Here is a 12,435-nt window from a genome sequence, read left to right as displayed (position 1 = left end):
GTCGCACAGGTTAAAACAGAGGTCAAGCTAAAAGCAAAAACTAGTTAATGCCGCCCTGCAATAATTATGTGCGAAGCCTCTTAAAGTGACAAACTGTTCATAATGCCAGCCCTCCCTCACTAGGATAACGGGTTGAAAATCCATACCTACATCAATTCTATTGATGGGGCATTCAACTGCAGGAGATAAATAAAACAATTTTTTTTAAAACACATACACACACCCAGTGACATGTCTATTGCTCAAATTGCATCCAATCACAAAAGCGGCAGAAAATATCCTCAAGAGCCAATACTAAACAAGCTAAAACCATCAACGAGGATATCATCAACAAACTTGCCATTTGTATCTTGGCCAGTAATCATTGAGGAACGGAGGCTGATGCATTATTTACTGGCTAATGTATAATTCAGAGCCAACAGCAGATTTAATGCATAAATAAAGCTGTGATACACTTGCATTAAATGTTTACTCACCAAAATAAGATCTGAAAGTACAAGCATGTCACACGGTGCCTTTGAAAGTTTCAAACGTGTCACCCGTTTCGTTTTTTCATCTCGGGTGACTATAAGTGAAAATGGTTTGCAGGTGGCGAGATCCGAGACCCGCTTTGTTCACCTCCTAGAAACATAAACGGAGATCAAAATGAGACACTCAGATGTCTAAGCACAAGATCTCAATTACTTAATTTAAAACACAGGCCGGCGGGCATGAGCCAGCGTGTTTGTCTTTCTGCGAACGTAAACACTGTAATGAGAAGTGAAGGGCGTCCATGTTCAAGTTACTCGTTTCGGTTCCTAAGCAATTCCATTGATGATTCTTTCATATGATAATATTGTGGCAGAAAATAGAGGTTATTTTGAAAATAATTCCACTTGTTTATTGCTCTTTCACTGGCTGTTTTCAAAATGTAACGGAGCATGGCAGATTTCAGAGGAAAGGTTAGCAAACAACACACTAGAAATAGAAAACAAGCACAAGAAATTCTTGTAAAAAGGTTAATTAGGCTGCTTCAGAGAATTGATCATTTGACGTCAAACAAGTCAGTCACAATTCCCTACAGGCCACGCTATTGACCCCTGTGCTGAGGCTGGCCTACTTGAAGTTGGAAATAAAGACAGATGGTGTACTCCAACAGAAATGTGCACATCTAAAATACCTTGGAGTAATCAAGTCAAAAACAGGAGTCAGGACCAACACGATCGCTACAATATCTATTGTAAATATCTCTTTTATTTTGCCGTGCTTGCACTTTACTGGAGTATGGTTGCACGGAAATGGATGCCTGAAACACATACAGATTATCAAATTAATAAATTATTGCAAAGCAATCCGCTACATTCACTGCCATTCAAACGTTTGGGGTTGGTAAGGTTTATGAATGTTTTTTAAACAGCGCATTTCATACACAATGGCAATTCAAAGTGCTTTACATGAACAGAAGTAAAAATAATCATTAAAAAAAAAATCATCACAACAATAAAAACAAGGAATTTAAAAACCTACTGTTAGTGATGTGCTCTAAACACAAACAAACATTCTCAAGCTTTGTTCAACCTCTTCCCCACTAAGTGGAAAATCCTCCCAAAATACCTAACTATTCCACTACTTCACCCCCTACTTACTTTGACCATCATACACCAAACAAATAGAACTCACGAGGTCCTACTTTCAACTGATTAACCAACAAACTTGTCTTTCTTTGCCCATTCTCTTTACCTCCTTCACAGCACTTACTTGAACCTTGTTTTAACTTTTACATTGATCTAAAAATGTATTTAAAATGAATTACAACAGTCAAGAATAGAAAATGATTATACATAGAATACAGTGCAATCAGTTCGGATGTAGCACAGTATTCATTCAGTAAATGCACAGCTAAAAAATATGATTTAAATATTCTGGAAGCTGGTTCCAACTGCAGACGGCATAATAGCTAAAAGCGAACTCCCCTTGTTTTGTGTGATCCCTTGGTACCGATCATAATGATCTGAGTGGTCTGTTAGGTTTATATTCAGTGAGCATAGCTGCAATGTATTCAGGTCTTAGGCCACTGAGTGATTTATAAATGATAAAAATCAATCCTAAAAAGTAACTGGAAGCCATTGTAAGGACCTGAGGACTAATGTAATAAAAAAATTATAATAATAATCATAACTTTTGCTACGGTTACACCTACCGTTTACACTTATGCGTTTTCGTTTAAAAAAAAAACGCATAACTTTTGCTACGGTTACACCTAATACGGTTACACCTAACACTAACACTAACCCTTAGACCCCCACAAACAGAAACATTAATAATTAATTAAGTATTAATTACTTTCTGACCCTAAACATTAATGTATATCCTTAATACTAAAGCAACTAAAGTACTACTGATTGAAGTTCTTGTCAGAGATGAAAGCTGTGAGCCCCATGATTCTTCAACAAAAGCAAGTGAAGAACATCCATGAGCCAAGAAGAGACATTTCAGAGTTTCTGCTATCTTGTCTATAAAGCACAAAGCAAAGACATCTGAAATACAGTCAAACTAGGCACGACTGGGCCTTAAAAGTACTCACAGGTTCACACCTCGGCCATCCTGTCAGCTGCATTCAATGTGACTTTCCAGCCGCGGAACATTCCAAAAGGATGTGAGATGTTGTGGGATAGTGCACAAACATTGTTCAACAAAATCCCTCTGTAACACAGAAAGACCACATTTTTTCCTAACATCTGTCAACCAAGTAAAGCTGCATGATTTTTATCATATGGTGTTTCATTACATGCATATAACTTGATTCTTAACCTTTTCCCTCATGCACTCGTATTTCTCTAGATGAGGTAATTATTTTTGCAGCCGCAAACGTTTCTGGACAAGTACGCTTAAATAGTCTGCATTCAACTACTTGATAATGAAACTATTTATACATTATCAGGATGAGTCAGGGAGTGAAAGTCTAGAGTGCTGTTTTCTTCTGCCAGAAGGTTTATTTGATCTTAGAGAGATATAGCTTGATCCATCAAAGCTAGCATTATTCAACAACAGCAGGCCTGGTTTGTACAGAACAATATGCATATTGTGCCACACAAAGACAACTCATCACCTGAAAAAAAAAAAAAAAAAAAAAAATAACTAAAACAAATCCCCTGCCTGGGAACAGCCGATGTAGCTGAAAACGAATCGCTATCTGCCTCAAAAGAGTTGATTAGTCCATTACTAAATGAAATACTTTTAAATTAACAATTCTACTGAAGGAAAATCAACATGCCTGCCTTTGTGAATACAGATGACCTGTCTTGGCTTATTATGTCTCCAGCATTCCCATGTATCTCCTCAGCTAACGATAGTGGCTTTAGTTTTTAGGATAGATCAGGGGTCCTCAACGGGGGGGTCACGGCCCACTAGGAGGCCTCAGTGATTCTCCAGGGGGGCTGCGGGATAGCTTAAAATGAATTTAAATATTATGCTATAGTAATTAATGAGTTAAATTAAAATGATCAAAGCACGGCCTCTCGTGTTCTGTGATTGATTGCTTTGGACTCGCACTGTTAAATACAGACTGAACGGCGATTTAAAACTTCCAACTGCTGCACGCAAACTACATCTCTCGGCTGCATAAAGCAAGTTAGCGCTAATGTAACACATAGGTAAAGACATCACGCTGATGTAAAAATGATTAGAGTAATAATAATAAACATATTACTTATTATCTAGCGGTTCTTTTGTGTTTGTGTCGCAAGTTCAGTGACGCAGGTAGCGACGATTCCCTCCAGCCAATCCTACAGTTCACTTGAAACCTCATCACATTTTGGTAATGGTACAGTTCACTTGAAACCTCAACCGAAGTGGTACTAAAAAAAGTACCAGGTACCAGGCACTGTACCCAGTGGGAAAAAACCATAAAAAATCAACACCACCCAGCCGAAAAACAACATAATAAAAAAAGAAGTACTCCGAAGTTGTAAAGAACGTATGTAGTAAAGAATTCAGGAGCTTTAAATCTGTATATGTATATATATTATTTTAAGTTATAAAGTATAGCTTTAATCAAAAAAAATTTTTTAATTAATAAAAATTTTTTTAACATGCAGTAGAAGAATAAGGCAAAACAAATGTTTTGGTTAATAAAAAAAGGTTTAAAAATAAACACTTTTCTCTTTGCTGCTGAAGTACAGTATAAGAGGAAATGTCAGGCATGGGGGGCCTTGTAAAATTGACCGGAGAAGAAGGGGGGATAGACAGAACCCCTGGGATAGATTTAGTTGTATTGGCCCTTACTAACAGTAAAGCAGTGATCTTGAATGCTTGTCCACCCACCACAATTCATCACAGCTTTGTGATAGTTTTAAAGTCAGAAATGAGATTCTGCTCCACAGTCTCATGCCTAGGAGCATAAAACCATTCATAGAGAATACTTGGGATTTGAGGTTGAGCGCCTTGGTTGTCCATCTATACTAAAAAGCTACTTTATAAGAATAGTTTGCCATAAATTGAAAATTGAATCATTGAATCATCATTTACTCACCAATACTCAACAATATTTCCTTTCTTCAGAAACATAAAGAGAGATCTCAGGCAAAATGTCATCAGGCAGATTTTCCATTAAAATAAAAGAGGATGATCCATTTTAATTGACAAGCTAGAAAGAACGCAAAAGTTTCATAAAATTTGTCTATGACTGGCGAGCAATACTCGGTGAGGAACAGACTAAAATTGAAGTCATTTTGACTGATATTCTTCCTCACCGCCACTGCTCTCAAATATCACTTGCAATATAAAACACCATGATCAGTCAAATGTGACAAGAACTGATGACATCAAACTTAGAAAGTTGCCATTTCTAAATTGAAAGCAAATACAAATTACATTTAAGAATCACAGCAGTCAAAAGTACAACTGAAGATGTTTAAGATTCATTTTTTTCTAAAAACATTCACATTTTTCCTCACAAGCTAAATGAATTTTTTTTTAATGCCATGTCAGCTTTAAAACTTAACAAAAAAAATAAAAACTTTATTACAAATTCAAAAGTACAACTGAAGATGTTTAAGATTCATTTTTTTCTAAAAACATTAAAACTAGATTTGGATTTAGTTGATTAAAAACTTTTACATAAATATCAACAGAATAAAACAAGTTTCTCACAGAAATAGAAGTATTACAGTCTAACAGAAAATGTTTAATAAACAGTGAATTTTGATGAGACTGACTGTTATATGAATTACTATAACAGTGGTTCTCAACCAGGAAGTCCAGGGTCCACTAGAGGCCCCAGTAAATATTAAAATGATATTAATATTAAACAAATTGTTATTTGAATCTTGAAAATCGTTAGAACATTAAATTGTCATTTTTGATTTTGGTTGCTTGGATAAAAGGGCCTTTGAATATTGTCTAGGAAAAAGGGACCTTGAAGTCAGAAAGGTTGAGAACCACTGGAGTACTATGATACTTTTACTTGTATATTTAATCTTGGCATTGAAAAAACAAACAAATAAAAACATTTATTTTCATTGTATGGACAAGCTGCCTTAGGACATTCTGCCTCCTTTTGCTTTATGTAAGAAAGAAAATACTGCAAAGGAATGACAGGAAGATGAATGAAATAATGACAAGTTTCATAACATAAAGCACATATAGCATAAAATGATGATGTTTAGGAATCGTTGGAGGGCCGCCAGTCACAAATTGTCCTCCATTCCAGCAGTCTAAGAAATCTGAATCCTTTCTAAGCAAGAAGCGCTTCGATCAACACATGCTTTTCAAGATGAAAGCACTTGAGCGAGGACTGCATTTTTATAATATGTTTATCACCACAGCGAGTGTTTCTCTACAAGGACAAGGACAGAGTGAATACTAGTAAGGGTGTGCGGATGTAAAAAAAAAAAAAAAAAAACATAAAAGACTCCATCTGACATCCCTAACAGAACAGGAAAACAGTGGGGCCTGTGGGACCCCCAACCTCACTTTATGACCATGTGCTGAATTAACAGGTCCAGATGTCCCCTCTCACTTAACATGTGCGAGTCATCTCCAGCAAAGGCCTCAGCTGCTTTAGGGCTTATTAAAAAAATATCAGTTTCAATTACACCCATTAACTTCTCGCGCTCCTCAGGTTTACATTTATTTGACATCAACAAGCCCGATTCTTGCACAAGACGTATGTTTAATGCATAAATCGACCGATCCAAGTTTATCAGATTAACTTCAACCGCTACAGATCAACTACCTGCTTCTGGAATGGGCAGAATCAACAGAGGAATGAACTACAAATAAGACAAAGAGAGTGTACCCGTGAGTCAAACAAAGACAAGCCTATTACCAGACAGATATCAATCTGCTCTTAGTACTTGCTGCTACAGAAGCATTCATACGACTCAGCTGCTTGAGCTGTTTATAGTTTGACAGTGTCAAGTCTCTTTGTCACTAGGGCTATGAGCAGGCGCCTGTTGTTACTGTATCTATTATCAAGGGGAAAGTGCCAACACATTCTTGTAAACAAAGGAGAGTCTACCTACAAGTTTGCAGAGACAAAGCCCAACCTGAAAACGCTCGAGGCGACCATTCAAAACAATCCGAGCTGTTCTCCAATTTCTTTCAGAAACAAATTTGGACGAGTAAGCTGAGCTCTCAGTCAATCAATCGCGCATTTGGCTAAAGGTTTTCCCCTGATGATGCCATGCAAAACGTGAAGCTAATTACCTCTGCCCTTTCTCCAATTCATTAAGCATAACATTGCATAGCTCAGCCCGGATGCGCCACTGTTAAGGCCTCTCTCTGCAAACGGAGGAGAAAAGACGTGCGGCGTTACACCAGCCAGTTCCATCATGCGAGCAGATTAAATAGCATGCTTTCTCAAGCCCCGTCAAACATTGAGCAGCCACCGCACGGCAACTGATCCGCAACAACACACTATGAAGAAACCCCTCCGTCAGCCCTACCACACTGCCTTTGATCAGAGTATCGCACGTTTGATGCTTTTAAGGTGGAGGATAACACACAGAGCGCATCTTTGCCATGTGGGTAATTCTATTAAACGCGAAAGAACGAACACCATCTTTTTTTGCAGAGGAAACACAAAGGCTAAATGTCAATGTGCGCTTAGGCATTAAAGTGCCCTTATTATGGGTTATGAAAGGTTCATATTTTGGTTTTGGGAGGCCCCAACAACAGGTTGACATGCATGCAAGGTCAAAAAAAAAAAAAAAAAAAAAAATCATTGTCTTATAATACGCATTTATTTTTACCTTATTTGCTCAACGACTCCCAAATGATTTGTTTACAGATTAATTTGTCCAAACCCCTCTTTTGCGTGACACTAATCTGCTGTGATCGGTCGGATTGGTCGATTTCATTTTCATTTCATCATGCCTGATGAAGCAGCATTGTGAGCGCAGTGCTGCTTTGTGTACAGCGTTACGGGGAAAACCAATATTTTACCGCTCCAAAAGCGGCACCTAGTGGCAAAGAATGACTTTGCATTTTCATTCAGACCAACTGAGAAGACCAACAAGTGGGCGGGCAATATGCTAATGTTTCACTTTGACCTCAACATGAAACGGCTTGGGATTCGTTTTAAAAATGACTCGTTTCAATGATTCAGAGTCGACTCTTTCTTCTGAGAGACAATAACTTTATACATGGTGCACTTACAGAATAAGGATGTTTTCATTCACTTAGAGCCATGTTACACACTGCATGAAAGGTAATTTTTAAAAATCCATAATGGGGTACTTTAAACCTTTAGTAGCCATTCTCCGCTGCTCAAGCAAAGAGGCAAGCAGTTGTTAAGGGAGAAGGATGACACAGTTAATCATACACCCACACACTGCAAATGAAGGCCCGGCGCTCAGATGTATAATAACGAGAACATTAAAACATACAGCATTCACAAGTCATTTAAAAAGAGCGAGAGAGTCCAGTCATTCACTAGAGATGACGACGTTTGGAAACACCTAACGCAAACTAATTAGCTGTATTCCAATCTAAATAGGTGACAAAAAGGGTGAACGAGTGCTACAAACACGGAGAGGCTGTGTTTAAATATTAAACTTGCCGTCCATGTATTTTAAAGTAATCTAGCTCAAACAGGTTTCCCTGAGTGTAACAAAAAACAATGAAAACATTCTGTTCGTTGCTGTAGTCTTTAGTTCCTCTGCAGGAGACGCTTCACTAAATGTTTGATTTCTTTCACCTTAGGCTACCCTCAAAGCTATGGCATGTGTAATGGGGGTTTATAAAAGCGTCTCTTCTTTCTCTCACGCTCTCCATTTTCTATGAACCGAATGATTAGGACAGATACTCTGTACACAGTTGTTATGATTACAGATTACTGATGTCTATGTTTCCAGGCTGGTCAATGCCATCTTGTTTTGTGACATTTAATCCTAATCTTTGTGTTTTCGGCGTGACAGCAAGTTTGGGAAACCCCACAAAACTACTAGCAGAGTGTGACTGACCACCTCAAAGCTTTAGACATGCCAATTACCATCTTGTTGCACAACTGGAGAGGAAAAACATCCCAGTGTGGGGGGATGGGACGCTCACTTTTGGCTACAAAAGAGTAGGCCCTTCTTACCACAAATAGCTACATCTTTTACATATGCAAAGTGAGAAAAACATAACATGGTTTTCTTTTTAATGTTACCCCTAGGAACTGAACAGTCACATGAAATTCAAGTATGACCAATGAACCAAAGAGGATATACAAGATGCTTCTTCCACATGCACAGCATGGAGAACAAGATCAGATAAGGCAGGCTATGAAACAAAAATGGTTTCAGACAAGTCTTTTCAACCTATACCCTAAAAATAACCATGGTTCCATGAAGAACATTTAACATCCATAAAACCTTTCAATTGTACAAAAGATTCTTTAGAAAAAGAAGAAAAAAAAAACATTATTTTAAGAATTGATCACTGAACCATAAACAGTTCTTCTATGACATTACTTCAAAAAACCCTTTAGAACCCTTTATATTTAAGAGTGTGCCCACACATAACAGTCATACCCCTTTGGTCTTCACCACAAACACATAACTGCATGCTAGAGACGGGTGGACCATAACCAGCCATATTTGTTCCCAATATGGGCCACGGTTCAAGTGTTTCAAGTTAACAAAGGGAAGTTAGGCAGACTTGGCCGTCCCATAGCAGATTCCAACTGGTCAGGCAGGTCTACCAAAAGTTCTCCTCTCCTGCTCCCATGGTTTTCAGTAAACAAAAGATCTCTTCCAACATGTGAGGCTTGGGGTCACTGCAAATGCACTGTTGTGATGGTGTTTGATAACACTAAACACTGAGATAAACAGCATGCTTAATGCATTGAAGAGCCTCAGCACCTCCAACTCTAAATGCACCATTTATTCTACTACCCGAGCATTAATAATTCACTTAATGCTCAAGTTCCTCACTTAATAAAATGGAAACAAACACAGAACTTCTTCACTGAAGACGCAAGATAGCCGGCTGAAACTTGATAGACTACTTACTAGAAAGCCATAAAGCATCCTAAAAAGATTACACAGTGCTCGTCTCTTTCAACAGCGAGAGCAAAAGTGAAACATGCACAAAAAAAAACAAAGAAAAAAAAACCGGCTGCTGCTGCTGCTTTCAACTTCTGAGCCTGTAGCAATTGCCAACATTCCATCTCTATCCCCCCCATTTACCTTCCCACCCACTCAAGCCCTCTAAACTCCCTCAGTCTTCCTTCTTTTAGAACACAGCCAATGTCGCCAAGGCACTACTCACCCGCCAGTATGATGATCTAAGTTCCTATCGGGCTGCTGCAAACAACTTCAAACACAATTCCACGTCTGTTCGTTGAAAATGACCCCGCCGAACTTCTCGGCCTGGGCCAAAATCCAAGAAGCCGAGGGCTGAGCACTATCACGCCGATACTTTATCCTGAGAGAGCCGCTGTCCATACAGAGGAGAAACGGGGCAAATGCCTCAACAAAAGACGACCTCGCTTTACTAATTTATTCGCATTCGGACCGCCCGGGGACTCGTTTTCTGAACGTACGCGTTTCCCCCTCCTCCTTTTCGCCGTGTGATAACTCCAAAAGCTTGAGTTTGTGGAGGGTAGGAAATCAGTGAGTTCGGCGTTTACAGACTCCGCTTCCTTTTTCACACACGCGCGCGCGCTCCCTCGCGCTTTCTTTCATATGCACACACAGCACGTTCTCTCTCTCTATCTCACTCTCTTTCTGTAGAACCCCCTCCTCCTCCTCTTCAGCTGTTCAACAGACGCATCCACAAGTAAAACATAGTCTTTCTTTATCCACAAAAAACACAAACAGAAACACACACACACACACACACACAAACACACACACAACTTCTGAAAAGCGATTCTAAAAAGCGAGCAAAACAAAAACACGGACTGGATTCTAATGATTACCGACGACAAGTGATCGGACTGGAGTCGTGATTGATCATAAACCGTGAGGATATGGTCGGTAAAGAAACTGCATCGGTAAGCAAGACGTTGAATCCAGATTCACACGACGGCTGTACGGAATATTAATGTGCATGCTGTCTAAAGCTGACTCCAGCTCCAGCAGCACAGATAACAACAAATAGATAATCACAGAAAACACGCCAAAAATCAAAAGCCTACCGTTTAAAAAAACCACAGATTCCAGCTATTGATTTTCAGTGTCCAATAATGAACACCCACTTTTTATTGCCGTGCTTCGCTGCCAAATGATTGGGGCTGAGAACAAAACAACCAGTGAAAATTACACATACATTGTGCGTTGGTGCTCTCATTCTCATTTGCATATTCACATAATGAATTAATTACTCCGTTTCCCCCCCGCCCAACATGGAAGCAGCATGTATTCACAAATGTGCATTTAAAAAGAACGTGCATTCTTTGTTGCTGTCTAAAGAATGAAAACCGATTTTGTGCTTCTATACAGAATGGAAATAATTTGATAATATAACAACATCAGCACTGCCATAATGATGCCACTGGGGAAAAAATGTTTTAAAAACATTTGTAATCTTTGTATTCATGTTGTTTTCATACATTTCTGAAAACCATTTAACGATTCTAAAAATATGTCAAGTGGTCTCATCAAGAACTAAAATACTGTCCTTGCACTTTTACACATTTGAATACAACACATTTAAAAAAAAAAAAAAAAATTTCCCACAAATTCATGGGTCATTTTTTGACAACGTGAGCATGCCTTTTATATTAAAATATCAATGTGACATTAAAAACAAACTTGAATAAATAAAATAAATATATGTCTAAAATGTATACTATATAATGTACACATAGTAACGTATGTAATGTAATGTATACAACAAGTGACCTCACTTTCATGTGAGTCTAAAGGGGTGCTTTAATGCATGTCTTGTCACATGACACAAAAAAACATGACATTTTTGAGTTTAGGCTTCTACAAAAAAAAATAATTAAAATGGCTTTTAAATCACCAAATTACCTAAATGTTCGTTACAGCAGTATTTGTTTATGCAAACTGCATAGTTTGTGTATTTAAACTTTGACAAAAGAAATGAGTGTCACGTCACTGACCCAAATACTAATGAAATGTTACATTATAGAATATCTCAAAATCTTGAGCCAAAAAAAAAAAAAAAACGTATTAAGGATTTTCTCTTCACCGACGTTATATTTATGGAGGCAGCTAAGATCAATAGGAAGTGAGTTTGGTGTACTGCAGGCCCTTTATTGTGCTGCAAACCATGTAGCCTGTCAGGTTTTCAAAAGGAGGAGGTGTCCCTAGTGATCCCAGTGCTGGCAAACGCTTTCCAGCTCCAGGGGAGCCAGAGACAGTGTGACTTCTGTTTCTCCTGACAATCCTTAGCTCTGCCATGCACACACACACACTCACACCCCAGCAGGCTACCCTCCTCCCCTCTTGGAAAGCGTTTGAGCTTCACATTCAGGCGTATTTATTACATTTACTCAAGTGCATCCATATTTATCTCCCCGAGCCGCCCTGATAGCACTTACAATGTGCCCAACAGGAAACCTGAGTCACTTGCTTATGCGAGATCCTCACTGTGCACAGGGAAGATATTTAGAGAATGCAGTTTTCAAAGAGATACAAATCATTGCTATCAGCCAATGGGAGATTAGCTACTCTGGCTCATGAGAAAAATACACAATAATGCATTTGACATTGTGGCAGACAGTTAATTAGTGCTCAGAAACGAATCACGACGGAAGGTGCGTGTTCGCGTGGGGGAATGCCTGAACAATGTATAGATTGTGTTTTGTTTGAGGAATATTAAACCATCGTGATGTTATGTGCAAACAAACATTTCTTCTGGATGACTGACAATCATGATCGGCAAGATAAAACAAACATGCATACGCATACGACTGGTATTTCACAAAATGCACTCAGTAACAATCAAAACAACTCTGATGGTTTTAATAAATTCTCAGCTAATGCACGCTGTAAACTA

At 38.5% G+C, this 12,435-nt stretch overlaps 1 protein-coding gene across 9 annotated transcripts in view; it reads right to left on the bottom strand.

Moving 5' to 3' along the window:
• Positions 1-12,435, bottom strand: part of LOC109084630 (arginine-glutamic acid dipeptide repeats protein-like) — a 150,753-nt gene that overhangs the window by 97,391 nt on the left and 40,927 nt on the right. For 2 of the 9 annotated variants that reach the window (XM_042751397.1, XM_042751387.1), the window contains exon 1: positions 9,736-10,264. The exons of 2 other annotated variants lie outside the window; for them this stretch is intronic. The gene's annotated coding sequence lies outside the window, so the exon portion shown is untranslated. Of the gene's footprint in view, positions 1-476; positions 622-2,563; positions 2,683-9,735; positions 10,265-10,606; positions 10,631-12,435 lie in introns of those variants that run through there. 5 more of the 9 variants (XM_042751391.1, XM_042751394.1, XM_042751388.1 and 2 more) reach the window with 5 other exon arrangements.

Source organism: Cyprinus carpio, chromosome B23, assembly GCF_018340385.1.
Source record: "Cyprinus carpio isolate SPL01 chromosome B23, ASM1834038v1, whole genome shotgun sequence".
Taxonomy (NCBI): domain Eukaryota; kingdom Metazoa; phylum Chordata; class Actinopteri; order Cypriniformes; family Cyprinidae; genus Cyprinus; species Cyprinus carpio.
This window is presented reverse-complemented; position numbering and strand designations above follow the sequence as displayed.